The 21,355-nt window shown below is 34.5% G+C and overlaps 1 long non-coding RNA gene across 1 annotated transcript; it reads right to left on the bottom strand.

Moving 5' to 3' along the window:
- Window positions 1-15,029: 15,029 nt before the first annotated feature.
- On the bottom strand, window positions 15,030-20,588 carry LOC131424276 (uncharacterized). The gene is made up of 2 exons (XR_009227030.1): window positions 20,376-20,588; window positions 15,030-18,384 (listed from the first exon to the last, which is right to left on the bottom strand). It is a non-coding gene; the product is annotated as an uncharacterized LOC131424276 (long non-coding RNA).
- Window positions 20,589-21,355: the final 767 nt, after the last annotated feature.

Raw genomic sequence — 21,355 nt, 5'->3', positions numbered from 1 at the left:
CACTTATTATCTTTTTGTTGGACAGTAATTTTTTTTTAAAAATGTGGCTCATCCATTCATGTATTTTCAATAAAGTCATATAGCCACTAAAGGGAGCTAATTCTTTCTGTCTGATGTTTAGGAGCAATTGATTTAATAGGAGTGGGTTTAAACCTTAGAGGGAACCACAAGATTTTTAAGCCTCAAATATAAATTAGAGACTTCCAATTCTGAATCCCAGCCTATGATTTGACAAGTGAAGTTTAATACAAAAAAAAATGTGACTGAAAAAAGAAAGACAAAACTTGGAGGAAAAGGACTTACACACTAAATCATATTGATGAAAATTTTCTCTCCATGTATCTCCTTACTTCCTTTAAATTCAATGCTCCTGTTCCTCTTACCTCCCTTCTCTTTCACTTTCTCTTTTTCTTCTTCAATGTGGAGTTTTAAATAGTGTGACCCAAAGCAATTAAATAGTGTGATCCAAAGAACTTCCTAGTTCCTGCTAATTCCTGCTAATGAATTTGGTATCCATAACATAACTTCACAGGCATGCAAAGTATAACTCCATTTTAGCACATAAATGGAGTAAAGGTTATGGGGGATATCGATGCATACTCAGACAAATATTTATTTGGAAAGAATTTTAAAAACTATAAATCATTAGTACTTATTTTCTTGTTAAGAGATTAAAATTTAAACGAAAAGTATTAAATATCTACAATTTATTTCTAAAGTAATAACTTTTCCACATTGTCCAAATTTTGGCTAACAAGTACATCTTTTTCCGTGTAGTAAAAATAAGTGAAACATTAATTATTATGTCCCTGATGCCTGAAACAATTTAGCTACCTTATCAATATGCCTTTTGGGCAAATCACTCCAGTGATTATATGATGAACATAAATGTTGCACATAAACAATTTTTTGCTTTAACTTGTAGATTACATTATTAATTCCACATAGATTCTTTATTCTAAAACAAACTTACCAATGTTTTCTCATCTATAACCAAGTATTCAAAATTAATCAGCTCTCTGAAGCAGCATGTTTTGTGACATGACAGTAATGTGTCTGCCATAACCAATCAGGTGAAACATCATCGTAAGGCAGGCGGTTCAAAGATAGGACTTTAAAAATTAATGAGCAAAGGGAGTAAAACATGTACAAGTCCAACCTTTCTTTTCTCTGAAGGATCTAAAGAGGACAGATTAAAACTAGGTTTTCTCCAAAGACAGTTATTTAAATTTCAAATTGACTGTTTTACATTGCTAAATTTTAGATAAAATTAAGTATCATGTACTCACATATCAATGTGAGTAAAAAATAGTCCTTCTGTTATCTATTTTATCTCAGTCCCCCCAGCCCTCTATGTAATGTCTTGTCATTTAATACACTTTCCACCCTATCAAGTTCTCCAAAATTTTTATGATTCACAGACTTTATATCATTAGAAGCACATAAAATAATTATGTTACTTCTGTGTTATGGATTTCCATCTCTTACCCCAAGAACCAATGAGATCAGTAAGCAAATAATTACTGAACAATCATAAATAATTTGACTACACATAAAGAACCCAAAATGTACCCTCTATTGTAAATTTGGGAGACACTGTCTACATTATACTGACTTTTGGATTAGACTCAAGGTTGTTGCTATAATTATTACATTTTTCCTCCCTTGATTTCTATTCTTCCATACAATTCCTTCAAATAATTAGCAGTCCCTTCAAAGAGATAGCAACTATTTTGTGACCCACTGAAAAAAGCCAGACAGAAAAGAATGTGATGTACTGTATGACTCTATTTGTGAAGCATTTTAAGATAAGGAACATTATGACATTAGGAGTTCCAATAATGATTAACTTCAGGAAAAAGCATATCTGGGAGGGAATGGAAATCTTCTAGAATTCAAATAATCGTATCTTGATTTGTATGAGGAGTGGCATGGATGATTTTACTGTAAAAGGTCTTTGAATTTTATATATAAGATCTCTATACTTAGTTTTTACAAATTTTCCTTGACACAAGTCACATATTCACCAACATTTGATGACATACTCTTTTCAAAATAATTGTCTATCTCAGTATTTCTCACTTTTAGTCATAATAATGTTCAACTATATGGGATAAAATTCTCAGTTTATTCTACACAAGACTAATTGGAATTTTTATTCTAAATTTCTAAAACAAGTGTCTTTCAACTATTTTGTATCTTAATTATCAATTAATCTATATTAATATGTAATCTCCTTTGAGCTAATATGTTATATCTCCAAATAGAATGACTTCAAAAATTTGGCATAAATTTAAGGAGACTTTTAGAAAATACCTACTAGATTAAAAAATATGCACGAGGACCCTCTTTCAGTTAGGATGTAGAAGATCATAAAATGTACTCATACCTACTGAAACCAGAATTCAACAATGAACAAGAAAAGCCATACTTTTCTTTAAAGTTCTCATTTTGCTGTCGGTATAACATAATCTAATGAACTCCAGTAGAACAAGTCTTTCTTAGTTAACCAAGGTATGGGAGATGCTTTTATATATGCAGCCAGTTGCTAGAATTGGTAGAAAGATATCCAAGAGGCATGCTTGCCAGAGAAAAATAATATGATCAGAATGTGAAAGGAAAGTAGGGTTGAGGGACATGGAGGAAGGAGGAAGGGGAGTTACACACACACATGTAAGCAGCAATAAGTGTGAAAGTGAAAGCTGACTTCTCATCCAAAATGATGAAGGCCAGAGGAGCAGAAAAAAGAAAGAAATCTTTAAAAGCTGAATAAAGGAAACTGACAATCTAGAATTTTATGCATATTCTTCATAAATGAGAGATAAATGACAATACTTGCTAGCAAAGAAAACCTAACATTCTCTAAGACAATACTTGCTAGCAAAGAAAACCTAACATTCTCTAACAAATATGCTAAGGAAACTTCAGTCCCACAAAAAAACAGGTATAAAACAAACTTGGGGCCAAAGGAAAACAATGAAGAGTGTCACAAATTCAAGGTAGGGAGTAAACATAAAAGGAAATTTTTCTTATTTTCTTAATGTATAAATCCACTATCTATGTGAAATAGAATACAACAGGGAATTGATGTATTTATAATATATGTCATACCAAAATATATGGCAGCAAATTATTAATAATATTTATTAATAAATATTAATAAAAAGATGAAATTACAATAAGATTTTACATTATATATAAAAAGGTATAATATTATATCAGTATATAATATGAATAAAATAGATATTATCATATAAAAATCACAACTAATCAATAAGTATAGCTAATTAATAAAAATAATAAGATATAGCCAATATCAGAGGTTTAAAAATCCAAATTTCTCAATTTTCACAGGCACACAAAACTAATAGCAAGCTATAATATAGTATATCATATTAATAATCAAATTATATGTCCCTGAAGTAAATATTCTAATTAAGTAAAAAACTCAAAATGGATAAAATTGAAATCATTAACTCTCTTCTGTCTAGTTCCTTACAAGAGCTACATTGCACATAAGAACACAAAAGGCAAATATAAGATCCATCATGCAAAGAAAAGAGTAACACAAAAATAAAGCGCATTATTTCAAAATCATTAATGAACAATTTTTTAAAAATAATAATAATAATATGAAAACTGACCAAACTAATGGGAAAAATAGAAACCCCTACTATCATTGACAGATATTTAAACTCTCCTATTTGAAAAGCTGATAGAACCAAACACCATAATCTGATAAGGATACTAAAGATGAAACAACACGATAAATTCACTTGTGCTGATTGAGAGTTATAAAATACTATCCCAATGAAAGAAAATAAATCTTTCAAAATGTCCATACCACATTCAATAAAATATAAGCAATAAGAAATATTTTTTAAAAAATAGAAATAACAAGTATTTTAAGATCTGTAAGCTACTCAGCTCTGTCATCTTGGTAGAAAGGCATCTATCAATAATACATACATAAATGGGCATGGCTATATTTAATTAATAAATTAATAAATATTAATTTAAAAAAAAAACAAGCAGCCAGCCCATAAGCATTACTTTGCCAACCCCCAAACAGACTATGTGCTGGGAACTTAGAACAAGTTTTAAAAAGAATGTTGAGATAACATAAAGAATGATCAAATCAAAATTTCTAGAGACGAAATCTTCAGGTGTATGATAACAAATACACTGGATGCTATTAAAGCCATATTAGATGTCAGAGAATATACTTTTGAATTTTAAGTAATAACAATAGAAATTATCTACAGTGAAACACAAGGAAAATAATAACAAGTAATGAATGATGAATCTGTGAGCATTGGGAGAATTTCAAATAACCCAATACATGTGTAAATGCATGTGTAAATCTTTCCATAACAGATTAGAAATCAATAACATCATTTTATGTAGAAGTCTCAATATTTTTGGCACTTTAAAAACACATTTCAGAATAACTTATGTGTCAAGAAACACTAACAAAAAACCTGACATGGATGTACTAGAAAATACCAATATCACTCATGAAATAAGATCCCAAATTTCTCAACAAAATATAGATGCTCGTCAGTTTACAATGGGGGCATACATGAATGTAACCTCATAAGTCAAAAATATATTTAATACACATAACCTAATAAACATCTACCATATCTCAGTCTAGCTTACCTTTGATAGATTCAGAATACTTATATTAGACTACAATTGGGGAAAATCATTTAACACAAAGCCTAACTTTACAATACTAAATGTCTTATAATTTATTAAATAATGTACAGAAAGTAAAACAAAATTATAGTTGTATGGACACACTTTTCCTCACTGTAAATTTTTAAAAAATAATATAATGATATGGTACAAATAATAAGTACTTGTTTCATTCATTATTAAAAGAGTGATACTGAAATGAAACATCTATTTGTAGATTTATCTATTTCTACCTATAAAGCTATCCATTTGTGTGTCATATATTTTGAAACTCATATATTAGGTGAATAAATCTTTAGAATTCTTATTTCCTTATGAAACTAATTCTGTTATCATTATGAAATAAATTTCTTTATCTCTACTAATATTTTTGTCTGCAATCTACTTTTTCTAATACTTATATAGTTACCATGAATATAATTTTATTTTACCACATTATACTGTTTTCTATCCTTTTACAATTATTCATTTGTTTATTCATATTTGAAGTTTATTTCTTTATATACTTGCTTGTTATTATATATATATAATCTGGCAATCTTTGCTTTTTAATTGTTATATTGAGACCATTTATACTTAATTTGATTAATGATATGGCTACATATATATTTTCTCTGGTAGTTTTTCCATTTTTTATTTATCCCCCCTCCCTTTTTTTTACTAAATAAATAAAGCCATGTGTGTTTTCTGTTATTTTACTGGTTGCTTCAGAGCCAATATTATATAGCATCAATGTATTAGAATACATCTTCAAGTAATAGATAAAACTTCATATGCAAAAACATTAAAATACTATGGTTAGATTTTACTGTTCCCAATTTGTGTCTTCTTATTGTCATTGATTTTACTCCATATTTTTATATTTTATCTTTCATATTTTAACTCCAAAATCCATTGTTATTACTTTGTTTAAACTTCCAAAAATTTTTTAATGATATTTAAGTATAAAAAAATATCGTATGTATACAACCACATACCTACCATTTTTAGTGTTCTTCATTCTTTGCGTACATTTTTACTTCCCTGTAGCATCATTTCCCATCTTCTGGAGACATTCATTCAAGTATTTTTCTAATGTGGATATGCTGGTGATAATGTTTTTTTAGTCCAAAAGAGTATCTTACCTTCTTTAAGATAAAATTGTGCATACTGGGGATGTAATGCTTGCTTGGCATGTAGAAGCTGTAATTTTGATCCCCAATTCTAAAATATAAATAAATAAATAAATAAATAAATAAATGTGATCTGTATAAAATTCTCAATTGATAATATGTTTTAGTACTTTAAATATGTTAATCCATTGTTATCCCACTTTCATTTTTCTCCAAATCCAGCTGTAATCTTTGTCTCTGTTTCATAGCTGACTTCACAATGTATCTCTTTTATGCCTATGATATACTCCTTTTCAATCACAATTTAATTAATATATGCCCTGTTATAAGTCTTCATGATTCATCAAATTCGAATAAACATAGGTGACATTTATTCAAATATTTTATTCTGCTCCCCTTTTCTTACCTTTAAGTCATTGCATTTACACATGTATTGGGCTATTTGAAATTCTCCCAATGCTCACAGATTCATCATTCATTACTTGTTATTATTTTCCTTGTGTTTCACTGTAGATAATTTCTATTGCTATTACTTAAAATTCAAAAGTATATTCTCTGACATCTAATATGACTTTAATACCATCGAATGTATTTGTTATCATATACCTGAAGATTTCGTCTCTAGAAATTTTGATTTGGTCATTCTTTATGTTATTTCAACGTTCTTTGTAAATTTTTTAGTGGGATGCAGTCATAATAATGGTTTTAACATCTTTGACTGACAACTCCAGAATAGCATTATGTTAGCATTATGAAACATGTTTTCCCTGCTCCTATGTGCCTTTTGAACTTTGATCAGATATTGAACATTGTGAACTTCATCTTGTGCATATGAGACATTTGGTTTCCAAAATATATTCGTGAGTGTTCATCTTAAACACAATTAAGTTATTTAAAAATGCTTTATTGCATGTCTTGCTTTTAGCTTTGTTAGGTGGTAGTGAAGTTGCTCAGTTTGAGGTGACACTTTGGTGTGCTCTACCCAAATCCTTAAGAAACTTATTTTCTAATCTGACTGTTGGGAAGAGGAATCATTCTCAGTCCTATGGGAATGTTGAATTTTTTTACCTCTAATTCTCTAGGTAGCTTTTGCCCAGCATCAAGTAGTTTCTCACTTAAATTAAGTAATAGATATGAGGCTGAGTACTCAGAGGAAGTAATTTACAGATTTCAAGAATTCCCTCACTGTAGCTCTCTTCTCCAATATGTCTCTTTGTTGTTCCCAAACTCTCAACTCCATGCCCTCAGTTTAGAAACTCCACTGTTTTCTACCCACACTCTACCCCCTATACCAAGACCTGGAAAAATCTCCCAAGTCTATAATCTGAGTCAATTGTAGTATCCTGTTATCTCTTTCCCATTTCTTCAGAATTGTTATTCTTAACTTTTAGCCAGTGCCTTTCAAACTATTTTCTAATTGATTTTTTTTTTATTTTTGGTGTAAAAGTATTCTGTTATACCCTGTACTTCTCTGGAAATGGAAGTATCAGCAAACTTTTTTGCATGTATTGATAAATTAACTTTAGAATCTATATGGAAATTTTTCCAGAAAGAACATGTTAGGAATAAATGCTCTTTTTGGAGATGGGGGTTACTTTAGAGTCAGGTGAGTAAATACTGTTATTTATAAAACAAAAGGTAGAACAGAATAGATACCTATTTGTAGATCCACACATATATGATCAATGGATTTTTGATGAAGGTGCCAAGGTAATTTATTAAGAAAGATTTGTTTTAGCAAATGGTGCTAAAACAAGTACACATCCATATTTTTTTTTAAAAAAATGCACTTCAACCTTTATTTTTCAGTAAACACAAAATCACAAAAATTGTGTCAAAAGAGATCACAGACCAAACCATAAAAGATAAAAAACATTTAGGAGAAAAATAGAATTAATATTGGAAAGTTAGAAGTAAGAAAAAAATTGTTGAAAGCTTAGGATTCAGACAAAAATGAACCAATAAATTTTAAAAATGACAAATTAAATTTCCTTCAAACTTAACATATGTGTTCTTAAAAAGATACCTATTAAGAAAATGAAAATGAAATTGCATCCTGAGGGAAAATATTCACAATGCATATGTCTGGCAAAGCAGTTGTACCAAGAATGTTCAGATAACTCTTTTATTAGTCATCATAGAATTTCAAATTAAAATCACATGAAATACTACTTCTGATCCATTTGGTTTTTAATTGGTAATGCCAAGGTTTGGAGAGTACCAGGATGTAATGAATTGAATGTTTATGTCCCTTCAAAATTCATTTGTTGAAATCTAATTCCCAAGGATGATATTTGACAGTGGGCCTTTGGGAAGTAATTAGGCAATGAGGATAGAATCCTAATGAATGAGATTGGTGCCCTGACATCAAGATTCCAGAGAGGTAGCTCACCTTTTTTTTTTTAATTAGGTCATGATACAAACTAGAATAGGACTCTCCCTAGAAATGCACCATGCTGCCACTCTGATCTCAGATTTTCAACTCCTAGAGTTTCCATAAATAAATAAATGTTCTTTATAAATCACTAAAGCGGCAATACTTTGAAATAACAGCCCCAAATAAATAAGACACTGCAACACACACATATTACTACTGGAGATATATAATGGTATAAACAATTTAAAAAAATAAAACTCAGATACTCAAATTTCACTCTTATTTAGTAAGAAAAGTACAAATACGTATCCACAAAAACTTGTACAGGAATGTTATAAGCAGCTTATTTATAAGAGAAAAACTGAAAATAATTATTGTTATAACTTGAATATTAATAATTTATCTTATATTTATAAATTAGAAAATAACTCCATAATCATTGATACAAGAAATAACATAGATTGATACCAAAATATTATATTGACTGAAAGAAACAAAACATAGGAGAGTATATTTACATATGAAATTTCTAAGATGTAATAGAAATCTGTGATTTGGGGAGGTAAGGAGTTCACTGTGAATGGACATTAATTTCTGGGATTAAATCTATATTCTATGTCCTGATTTTGATGATAATTACATGAGTGCCTATATTGTCTAAATTTCAATTTAAGCACATAATAATATCAAAATTATACACCAATATAGAAATATTTAGGTGCAAAATTTTTACTGCAAATTGAAACTGTTTTATTGTCCACTATTGACTATATTACATATATAGCTTTTAATATTAAAAAGTAAAAATATGAAATAACATATATTTAAAACTTTTATCTGCCAAACATTACAAGTAAATACCAATTAATGTATTTCAAATCATCTATGAAATACAACAAAGCTACAGTTCAAGACAAAAATAAATAGTGAAAAATCACCACTAAATGCATCATTATTAAGGACTTTTATTTATGTGTTCATCAATTTTTTGTTGCTGTGATCAAAACACCTAAACATAAATTAGAGGAGGAAAAATATATTTTAGGCTCATGGTTTTCATGGTCAGCCAACTCCATTGCTCTGGGCCCAAGGTAAGGCAGAACATCATGGTGCAAGGGTGTCATAAAGAAAAGCTGTCCAGCTTATGTAACCAGGAAGGAGAGGGGGAGGGACAGAGGGAGTGAGGGAGTCAGGGACAAAATAAACTGTAGTCCATATCCCTAGACTTACTTCCACCAGCCATACCTCACCTGTCTACAATTATTTCCTAGCAATCTATTCAAATTATTAAACCATCAAGTGAATTAATCCACTGATAAGGTCACAACTCTCATAATCTAATCATCTTGCCTTTGAATATTCCTGCATTACCTTACACATGAGCTTTCCTAGGGATATCTCATATCCAAGCTATAACAATTTGCAATCCATATTTTACTATTTGGCACCTATTGACACTTTTCTAAAATTTGTTCTCTTTTAAACACTTTGTTCTGAAAATATTTCCATATTTCCTGTAATTTGAACTCATCAAGCATCCAAATATGAGTATTTTTCTCACACTTTTTAGGAAAATGCAGGCCTCTGAGTAGACAAATTATTTCTAGTTTTACGGAAATATGGCTTCTTTTGAGGTTAATCATTTGTTACATTATGTATTTAGTATTAATGTAAATAAAAAATGAAATATGGTTTACTTTTCATTTGAGAATAGTAATGACACTAGATGTCTACCTCAAAGATTTTTGATGAGACACCAGAATCCTAGGGTACATTTTGTTTTTGTCTTAGAGGTCAACTTGCTCTATGTCTTTGCTGAATATTAGTAACTGACCCTCTAAAGGTCAGTTAGTAAATGATTATTAAACAATAAATTCCTCACACAAAAAAGAGAGAAATATATATAGCCCTCTTTGCCCTACAAGTTTGATGTGCTCATAGCTGATACATAAAGCATCAGTTAGCACTGCTTTTGGAATAGAATTGGTATTTGTTGGGAGTTAAAATCTGCTTAAGTAGCAAATATAAGAATTTTAACAGTGTAAACGTAAAACTATTCTACTTCCTCTGCTTTATTACAAAGCTATGGCATTCTAAAAGCATTATTGTTTATTGATACCAAAATCTTTAGTCCAAATTAGTTCAACAGTTATTAATTTATTACTTACTACTGTATGAGAACCATTGTCAATTAGTTGTTTATTTAAAGTTACCCATTCTTTAACCATTCAAAATAGTTTTGTATGAATATCTGTGTTCATTAAAATTGCTGCATATTTGAATAGATATTTGCATTGAAAATGTGTAGAAAGTTATGTTTCTTTTAGTAGAGAAACTAGTGCAAGTAGGAGGAAGTTGGTAAAAATTTATTTTATTTTTTTCCCACAAATTTTTTTTCTGCTCTGTATTGTCCAAAATTCCTATTCATTAATTTCTTGCATTTTAAGATTATCCTTTTTTTTTTGCCTTGTTTTGTTTTTGTTGTTTGTGTTGTCAGCTGGAGATTAAACCCAGAGCTCATTAATACTAGGAAAGTTCTCTTTCACTAAGCTACACACTCAATCTCTAAGGTTCTCATGTAATCAAGAATTTAAATAATTTACAAACCTATAAAAGCTCTCCTTATAGGGTGGTTACATTTTAAGTTAAAGGCATGATTCTTTTATTGTGGAGCTTAACATGTATGCAACACTTCTTGAATTTTATTATTGCATTAGTAGCCAACTCAGTATCTACCACTTAATACATTATTCATGAAAAAATGAATTAACAAATGAAAATATTCTTCATGGAGATGGAGGGCAGGGTTATGCAAAAGCTGCCAAATAATATTCATAAAGGTTACACATAGTCACCATAAAGAATTTATGGATTTCATAAATTCAATATTACATTCTACCATTTGCACTTAGTGAAACCTAGTTACTTGTTTCAATTGTAGCTTGCTTTTTTCCATTACATAAATTTTAATCAATCTTTTGATTATATTCTTAATTTGTTTAGTACTTTCAAAACATAGCACAGATAATATTGGAGGTTATTCACACACACACACACACACACACAAAGGCTTCATAGTAAAGCAAGTTTGAGATGATTATTAAACAATAAATTCCTCACAAACAATAACATATTAAAACATATTATGATTTTTGTTTTAAATGTCCCCCCGAATTTCATGTGTTAGAGGCTCATTCCTCAGCTGGTGGTGTTGACACTGGAAAGTTATGTTGCATTCTCATCTCTTATGTCTTGGCAAGATAAAATTTCAAGCAAGATACAAGGAATAGTAAAAGCATAGCAAACTTTATTAGAAGGGAAATAAGAAGGAGAGAAGATACTCTCAAGGGAGAGAGTGCTGTCTCAAAGAGGAAATCGAAAAAGATCATTTCTTTTTAGAGTATTATAGTTACATATAGTAGTTGCATTCATTCTGACAAAATTATACAAGCATGGACTTTGATTTACTCCATTTTGGTCCCTGTTCTCCCTTTCTCCCTACCCGGCTCTGCCATCCCCCATTTATCCTTTCTCTACTAATCTTCTTTTGGCTCATTTATTTTTATTTTTTTTAATTTGTGCTTTCTACCTATAAAGGTAGAATTCCCTGTGGTATATTTATATAGGCACATAATGTGATTTTGTTAAATTTATTCCATATTTTCTCCCAGTTTTAGTCACCTTGTCATTCGCTATGATCAAAAGACCTGAAGGAAAAAAAGGAAAAACTTATTTGCAGTCACATGGTTACAGAGGCCTTAGTCCATAGACAGCCAACTCCATATCTCTGTGTCCAAGATGAGAGAATATCATGGCAGAAGGTTTGGTGGAAGAAAGCAGCTCAGGACATAACAATCAAAAAGCACAAAGAAAGACAGAGGGATCCCTCAACAGGGATAAAATATAAAAGCCAAAGGCAGGCATGTCCCCACTGACCCACCTCCTCCACCGCCCCTCCAGCCTACAGTTTCTACCTGTGTAATCCCTATCAATGAATTAATGTGCTAATTGTGTTAAGGCTCTCCTAACAAATTCATTTCACCTCTAAACTGCCTTTCATTGTCCTAAACATGAGCTTTTAGTCAATACCTGATATCTAAACCTTAACACTTCCCTTTCCCATCCCTCCTCCCTCTTTCTTGATCAATTTATTCTACTTTACTAATTTATCCCATATCTTTGTAATATCCAACATCTCCCCCTTCTTTTCCCCTTTTTTATCTTATTTGCTCTAGCTTCCATGAATGAGACAAAACATTTGAACTTTGCTTTTCTAAGTCTGGCTTATTTAACTTAGCATGATATTCTCCATTTCCATCCACTTAGCAACAAATGTCACAATTTCATTCTTATTTAAGACTGAGTAAAACTCCACTGTGTGTGTGTGTGTGCATGCACGTATATATACCACATTTTATTATTTCATTAAACAATTCTTCTAGTAATGGGTATCTGGACTGGTTTCATAATTTTGCTATTGTGAATTGTGCTACTATAAGCATTGATGTGGCTGTGTTGCTATAATATGGTAATTTAAGTTCTGCTGGATAAATACCAGAAGCAGGCTACTGAGTCATATGGTGGGTACATTCTCAATTTTTTCAAGAATTTTCATATTTTTTCCAGAGTGGTTGTACAATTTGCAGTCACACCAAAATATATATGAATATACCTTTTTCCTCCAAATCCTTACCAGCATTTATCATTATTCGTATTCCTGATGATTGCCATTCTGACAGGAGTGAGATGAGAATCTTTGATTTGCATTTCCCTGATTACTAGAGAGACAGATGTCACTTCTTTGAGAGTTCAGATTTCCTTGGAGTTAAGGGGCAGTTTTCAGAGCATCCTGCCAGAGCATCTTCTAGCTCTTGATTGACAGATGAATTGTGCTTAAGTCCCTATTGAATATTTCTTTCAGGAGTGTCTAAGTGAAATTCATGGGGGTGAAAATTTATAATTTTATAAGATTAAATAATATGACAAGGGCCGGAAAGCAACTTTAGTCATATTGGTTTGTATTGACCGATTTTATTTGCTACTTGTTTTCATAAACTATTGAACTCTCCAGCCTCCAGTCAGAGTAATCTGTCATTCTCTTATCAAAGTAAGGGGAATTAGAAAAATATTACTCAGCCCTATGAATAATATTTTATTGAGGGGCTATCATCTTAGGTCATAGCAGGGCCAGGATGACTTTATGTTCCTTTAACATGTTGAGAATTGTCATACAGTCTCAGTTTGTAGAATTAATCCCTTAATCTTCATGTTCCCACCACTTATATCTACCTCTTCCTTATCAGTGCTATTGGAAGGTGGTGGAAATTTTAGGAGGTGGAGCCTACTCGGAGGAAATATGTCACTGGAGGCATGCCCTACAAATGTACAGTGAGAACCCTAGCCAGTTTTCTTTGCTTCCTTGATGCCAATAGGTAATTATTTTTTGCTCTTCCATATGCTTCCTGACATGATATTCTGCCTTGAAACAAGGCCAAAAGACCATGGATTGAAATCTCTGAAACTATGAGCCAAAATAAACCTTTCCTTTCTTTTAAGTTTTTATCTCAAGAAAGAAAGCTAACCAACACAACTATTTAAGAAATTTTTCAGTAAATAATATATTTGAAATTATAGTGAATGTTTTTTCTATATGTTTGATCTTAAAATAAAAATTCCTTAATTAAATAACAAACATTATTCTTACTAAAAATATTGTGGGACCCATAAGCTCATCTACATTTTTATCAATAAGGAATGTTTTGGAGAAGCAGACAATTCATGTGCTAAAGAGTTCTAGGATCCCTGACCTGGGTATTGGAGTATGGGGCAGGAACTCCTGTAATTCTCATAGGTTTCAAACAGTAGAGTTTAATTTAGTGTAAGAAATGATCATCTAGGTATAAAATGAAAATCAGAATGAAATCTGTCCAAGGCATCAAATGAAAAATATAAGTTAAAGAAACAAAATTTATCCATTTATAAAGCAAACATCCTTTATTATTTCAATATTTACTACAGGCCTTCCTTTTGTTAAATCTTCTAATCCTCTAATTCTAAGACATTAGGGATTCCATAGTAAGTAACACAGGCATTATCCATGATTCCATGGAACACAAAATAATTCTTGATTTAAGAGTTTGAAAAGTATATGTAAGGACATATTTTAAGAGAAAGAGAATTTTTAAAGAGAAATAGACTTTATTCAGAGAGAATTCCCTATGTCAAGTCCCAAGACAGATAAAGAACATATCTGAGTAATGGTGAGTTATATACCAGGACTGAAATATGATGTAAAAACCTTAAAAAGAATTGTCAAAAGTGAGGCCGACATAGTATGATAGTATGATCTCAAGATGATTGCTAATTTGGTAAATAATGTGTTATATAGTGTCCATGTATGGCAAAAAGATAACCTATTTTATAATTTTTAGTACTCTTATATCTGTTCTACATAAATGTTAAACTTTTAACTTCAATTGTCATATGGAGCATTATGACAATGCTGTTGTATGCTGGAAATGAAATCAAACAAAACATGATAATCAAATGTCTCTTTTGGAACATAAAGGAAACTGTGCTATATACTTGTTGTTTAGAGTTCTGGATAATTTATCAGTCAACTAACCATATTTGAATGTTTTTATAAGTCAGCAACTTTTCAAATAAGACTTTATTTAGTAGAAAAACTGGAAATGGGGCAAAGAGATATAGGGAGCATTATGGTTTAGATCAAAAATATCCCCCAAAAACTCATGTGTTGAAGTCTTGGTCTCCAATGCAGCAACATCCTGAAATATCCACAGATCCCAAACCCGGAATGAACCACACGAGACACTGGCTGCAAAAAGCAGGAGGCGTTTATTCTCACACAGGCGCCTGCGGGTGCACAGCAAAACCTCAGCCGGAGCTTCGGTGAACTGGCACACCGGGCTTTGGGGTATAGATCTTTTATAGGGAACAGGTGGGTTAGGTCTTAGCTTAGCACAGCAACAGCCTTCCTATTGGTCCCTCTGAATTCAGCAGTTGAGTCACCTAGGGGGGTAAACTTGTTTTCCCACTTTAGTTCTCAGAAAAACCATAAAATTGCATCCTGTCCTTTTAGTTCCTGTTTTTACCCTGTTTGCTCAAGTTTGGCCCTTCCGGGGTTATCTATATGGAACATCTTGCAGCTTCAGGGCACAGGGGTTAGTTTTCCTAATGTTGGGCCTGGGGCCTTGGGGTCCTTCATTCCCCCCTTTTTTTATATCATGGATATAATCTTATATCCATTGACCCATCTGCTCGGATTCCAGCATTATTTCAGCTGACGGCTCAGCATACTGGTTGGGGGTTGGTATTTACTATTAATCTAATTTTGAATAGGACCCCAGGGTCATAGGCAGTTTTATGATATATTCTCAGGCCCCATTGTTTTTTTTTTTTTATCCAATCTTTTGATGCTTTGCCTGCCTGAGTAAAGGTAATGTTTAAGGGGTTGCAGGCAAATGCGGTACATGGCCCTGCCCCGTACCATTTCAGGCTCCTGCAAGAGTCGGCAGAAAGTGGGGGATCCTGTTTTGTTTTTTTTTTTTTTTAAATTATATTTTTTGTCCCCGATAATACTTGTCATGTCTGGCTCACAGATTGGTTGGGGTTAACTGATATGGGGAAGACACAGCACAAAGCAAGAAAAATTAACAGCGAGTGAGTCTTATCTTTAGCGGATTTTGGGTATGTTGCAACTTCCATTCTGGATCCGGAGAGGTGTCTGCGGACTCCTGTGGATGTGCAGTCTTCACGTGGGAAGCATGGATCTAAGCAGCGATGCCGTCCACTTTGAGTGCAGTAGGAGTGGTCAGCAGGATAGTGTAGGGTCCTTTCCACCGCGGTTCGAGGTTCCTGCTCTGGTGCCTGTGTACCCAGACGGTATCTCCGACCTTGAAGGGATGTGGCAGCAAGGGGGTTTTAAGTTCCTCTTTGTATGCTGCGGCTAGAGGCTTCCAGACCTCGTTCTGGACCAATTGCAAAGCATGCAAATGAGTCTGCATAGATGGGGTGAGGGAGGCATAGGTTTTAGTTTTATAAAAGTTAATAGCGGGAGGTGGGGCACCGTACAGGATTTTAAATGGGGTTAGTCCATGTGGGCCTGGGGTGTTTTGGGCCCCATACAAGGCTAAAGGTAGGAGTTGTACCCAGTCTCTAGTGCCAGTTTCAAGTGTCAATTTAGTTAAAGTCTCCTTAATGGTTCTATTTATCTTTTTTACCTGTCCTGAACTTTGGGGTCTATAACCATAATGTAATTTTTAATTAATTTTCAATGTATTGGCTACCGCCTGACTTACCTGGGAGACGAAGGCAGGCCCATTAAATGTTTCCTTTTTGGTCCTCATTATCAGGATCAAAGGGAGTAAACCTCCGATAAGCCTCTTTTAATTTCTCTAAGAAGGCTGTCGGAGTTTCCTCTGACCCCTGGATAGTCTGTCTTACCTGAGCCAAATTGGTGGGCCGTCGCCCTGTTCCATGGAGACCCCCCTGCTCCATGGAGACCCGCTATGAGTAACTGGCGATAGAGATGTAGGTGGTTCTCACCTGCTTCAGTCGCATAGTCCCAGTTTGGCCGGGTTAAAGGAAAAGCTTCATTAATCAAATTTGTGAGTTGGGTGGGGCGCCCGTCGTCCCCTGGCACATTTTTGCGAGCTTCCAAAAGAGCCTTTTGTTTTTCCTCTGTGTCTAATAGAGAAATCTTTAATTCTGCTACTTAGGGCTGGATAACCATATTAGCAAACATCAAATCTACCTGTGTTGTCTAGAAATAAAAGCCTTAGACTAAAACTATTCTAGTAGTTCCTTTGACAGTTATCAGGCATTTCTGTCTAAGAATCTCTCTTGTAGCCTCCAGTCTATTTATTTATGGAAGTTACATTTAATTATTATTATCATTTAAGATGTCCAGGAACAGCTGTGCTTTGGCTTTGACTGTCTTTGCTAAGTGTTTAAGATGAAGCAAGTCAAACTGACTTTTGTTTCTACCTATTGTTTACAGTCAGCTGAGTTATCCTGGGAGTCCTCGGGAACTTCATAGCAGCTTTTCAGTTCTGCTAGTGTCATTTGCGCTAGGATGGGTCCAGGCCTTGTTTGACCATATGGCTTCCCTCAGAAGCATCAGGGATGTCTCCCTTTTTTAATGACCCTCCTCTTTACAGCAAATGCACCATTTGGCTTTCTGTCCTCCACTGGTCTCATTAATCTCCCTGCTCAGGAGGTTATGTGGCCTAGAGTTGCTGAGCCCTTTGGAGAAGTCCCCTATTCCCTGATTCAGACTGACTCAGAGGGCAAGAGCCAAATATTGGTTTTCTTGGCCCTTTTAATTTAACTAATTTTAAAAACTTGATCTTAAACATCCAGCAAATAAGTTAACAGCCTTATATTAAGAGCACTGGGCTTTAATGTCTATCTCTCTATCCTGTAGGTGATAACTCTTTATCTTATGTTGACCCAGGTTGTGTTCTTAAAGCAATACCTCTTTAGAATATTAATAGGCAATCCTTAAACCATCTATAAGCAAACTATAAAACAAAACTAACTAGGGTAAAAACATATTTAGCTTATATAATAGCTACCTTGAATTCTGGCAGGGTTATACATCATAATTTCCTGTTTGAGATCCTAGTAATCTTGGCAAAAACCTACTTTTGGACACAACTTTAACTGTACTGAAATCTGGCTTACCTTTTTTTATAGCCATTTTTACATGTAGTGAGATGGGACAGAGCCTTATCTCAAGTAAGGCAGGGCTCTTTATAAATCTCAAGTACTATAGTTCTGAAGCTGATCATTTTACAAAGTTTACATAAATTGTTGTTCAAGTTTACATGAACATTAGCTAACACAACATAATATCACACCTAAAATATGAATTAAAGGCTGAAAGCTTTTAACTTTTTGTAGAAAAGTAGTAATGTACTTTTGTGTTTTGCAATTAAACCTTTACACAGATTAGGCTCTTATTAACTTAAAAATACATAAATTGTATCTTAGAGTAGAAAGTAACATGGAACTGTACATATCTTATTGATAACAAGTTCAGTTATAGAACACAAATGATATAATCGAATTTTCAACATTTTTTTTTTAAGCCTAAAATTACCATACAACTTTAGAACACCAGCTTGATATAATGTTCTTTTGAAGCTTTTACCTTACAGACTTGTATACCTGGAAGATATGAACACATTAATAACACCATAATTACATAAACCTCCTTTTGTTCACATTTTGAAACAATACTTGTAAACTTTTAAATTTAAGCAGAGTTAACATTTTATTAGGGCCTTTTTGAACACCTAGAGAAACTTATAAGCTTAATTTTGAGGACATCTTTACTTTTATCTGTTTACCCAATCTAAATTGAACCGTTTGAATCACGTGAATTAAAGATATTTGGATCTATTTTTAATTTTTTTTTTTTAGGCTACCCAGTTCAAAATTGAAACTTTTAAAATTTTTTATCCCAAGTATTTAAGTTTTCTAGCATGAACTATCTGAAATCAAACTAAATAATTGCTTAAACCCAACTTTTAACTGCAAGATAGTGCAATGCTTTAGAAACCCATTCAGATACCAGATTATTACAATAAAAAATTATTATTATTTATTTTTTTAGACACATATTTAACCTAGATTATCCCTAAGAAACAATTAGACAACCAGATAAGAAAATATCTCTCCAGGTTTTGAACTTTCATTTAATTATGACTCCCATCAGTGGCACCATAGATTTTTCTATGAGTGGACCAGATGTTTTCACGTAGGGGCAACTATAGGTGTAAAATCAAGGGTCTCAGTGTGACTGGCTTTACTGCATTCAGTGTCCCTTCTTTTTAAGTAAACAGAGGTTAAGTAAACAGATCCTTAAGATGTATATAAGGACCCAGGGAACTCCCCAGAGCTAAATGGCTCTGGCAGCTGCTGGGAGTCCCTTAATCCTATCTTTCACCCACAGGATCAGTTCCTCTAGTTTAGGTATTTTTTTTTTTTAACTTGTTAGTAGCCAGCTCCCAAAAAGTCCATCCTCTGCTTGCAGTTGTTTCGAGTGCTAGGCTTCCCCAAGAAAGCAGAGTGGGAACTCCTTAAAAGTCCCCTTGAGAGTGTCAAAATTTGTGACTGAAAATTTGGTTCCCATCTCTAAAGCCAATTAACATTAATTTAATAATGAGGACAGGGCTTTGAGAAAAGTCAAAGCGAGATGTCAAAGTTGTTAAATCCCCAGCAGGCATCTCTATTTGCACTCAAGCCGGTTATGGGGGGGGAAGAAAACATTGCTTCCCTAGTCTCAGTATTCAGCCTTAGATAGAATTTATCATCCGCCTTGGGCTACATTTCCAAGCAGCCCGACTCCAGGAAGACCCGTTCGCTTCCTGGGGTGGAGGGGCCGGGAGGAACAGGGACGGGACAGATCCGCCATACCGCCGGGTGGAATCCTCCCGGCGGACTGCGTGGATCCCACCCATGCAGGAGGGGATTCGCAGAGGTCCTGAAAGGTTAAAAGCCATGATCTGGATGGCCATGCGGCCCCGGCTGAAAGACAATCTCTGACTTTGCAAATTAGAGAGAGAGATGGAGGGACTCTCCTGGGGGCCATTTAACTTCGAGGGTGGGCCAATATTGGCCACTCCATGGTACAGAGTGTTACCCATTTTTTTTTTTTGACTGCCACGGACAGGTTGTCTGCCCGATCTTGAACGTCTTGCCAATGATCTAGAGTTAGGCTCAAAGGGGTTGTTAGTGATTGTCCCATGTTATTCTCAGAGAGGAAATAGAGAGACAGACACAATGACACAAAAACGAAACCAAACAGTGAGATCGCTGCGCGGCTTCGGTGGAAACCGAACAAATCAGATGGCCTGGGAGAAGTTTGTACTTCTTTGTCGCCTACAAAAATGGTGTAACCCTCGGAAACACCGGGGGCCCCAAAGAAATGGACCCTTCTGATCCCTGGGACGTCTCCCAGGGTGGCAGGGGAGAAGTCCGAGTTCGTCAACTCCTTCTCAAGCTGCCTCAGAATACTAAATGACAGAACTGCCTCAGAATACTCAGAATACTAAATGACTATGCCTAGGATCATATAGTCTTACAGACGCTGCGCGGAACAAAGAACAGATAACCAACAGGACAACAAGACAGTCAGTTTGAGCTGGCCAGCTTACCTCCCAGTGATGTCGGGTGTCCTCCGGATAGGGACCGGGATCAGAACCGGAACCGGGATCTTGGATCTCGGTGGGGCCTCCACAATGAAATATCCACAGATCCCAAACCCGGAATGAACCACACGAGACACTGGCTGCAAAAAGCAGGAGGCGTTTATTCTCACACAGGCGCCTGCGGGTGCACAGCAAAACCTCAGCCGGAGCTTCGGTGAACTGGCACACCAGGCTTTGGTGCCGCAGTCTGGCTGGGCACAATCAGGAGCCACTTGTCAAAAGAAACTAACTTTATTTTTAGAACCACACACGACAAACAAAATAGTCTCTCAGGAAAAACCCTCAGAGCCTCAACTGCCACCACCGGCTTTCCACAAGCCTCTCTCTCCCCCACCAACTTCTCTCCACCTCCCACAATCCTCCTGCTCTTGAGGCCGATTGGCTGGGTCACGTGGGCGGAGCCAAAAAAGTCCCCCAATGAGCAGCTCCGTGGTCTGAAAGGGCAGGGAAACAGTCCAATGAGCATCACCGCAGAGGAGCCAATCAGCTAGATGTTGCTGGGGCCGAGGAGCCAATCAGCTAGATGTTGCTGGGGCCGCTGTGAGCCAATCATCAGCCAGCAGCTGGAAGTTTGCTGGCAGCTGGAAGTTTGCTGGGGCCCCTTTGGCTGTGGCTCTCAACATCTCCCCCTCTCTGTTTAAACAACAAGCATGTGGCTTAGGGACCGTGCCTGTTAGGCAGTCCAATTCAACATATGGTCCTTACCCGTCATCGGATGAACTGACCTCTAGGCGTCAGCCTCCTGTCTTAGGTTGGTACCACTGCAATTGGATCATACCCGTCACTGACTACCGGTCCAGCATACAGCCATACTTGTGGATAGGCCTTTGCACCTGTGGGGGGGTGAGGTTCTTTGCCTCACCTCTGTTGGCCCCCAAATTTTAGACCATCACTAGTAGAGGAGGATGCAAAATGCCATGACATTA

The sequence above is a fragment of the Marmota monax genome, unplaced genomic scaffold, assembly GCF_021218885.2.
Source record: "Marmota monax isolate L192 unplaced genomic scaffold, Marmota_monax_Labrador192_F-V1.1 WCK01_AAM20220418_F8-fsc00007, whole genome shotgun sequence".
NCBI lineage: Eukaryota > Metazoa > Chordata > Mammalia > Rodentia > Sciuridae > Marmota > Marmota monax.
Note: the sequence above shows the minus strand (reverse complement) of the source record. Positions and strands in the feature narration are given on the sequence as shown.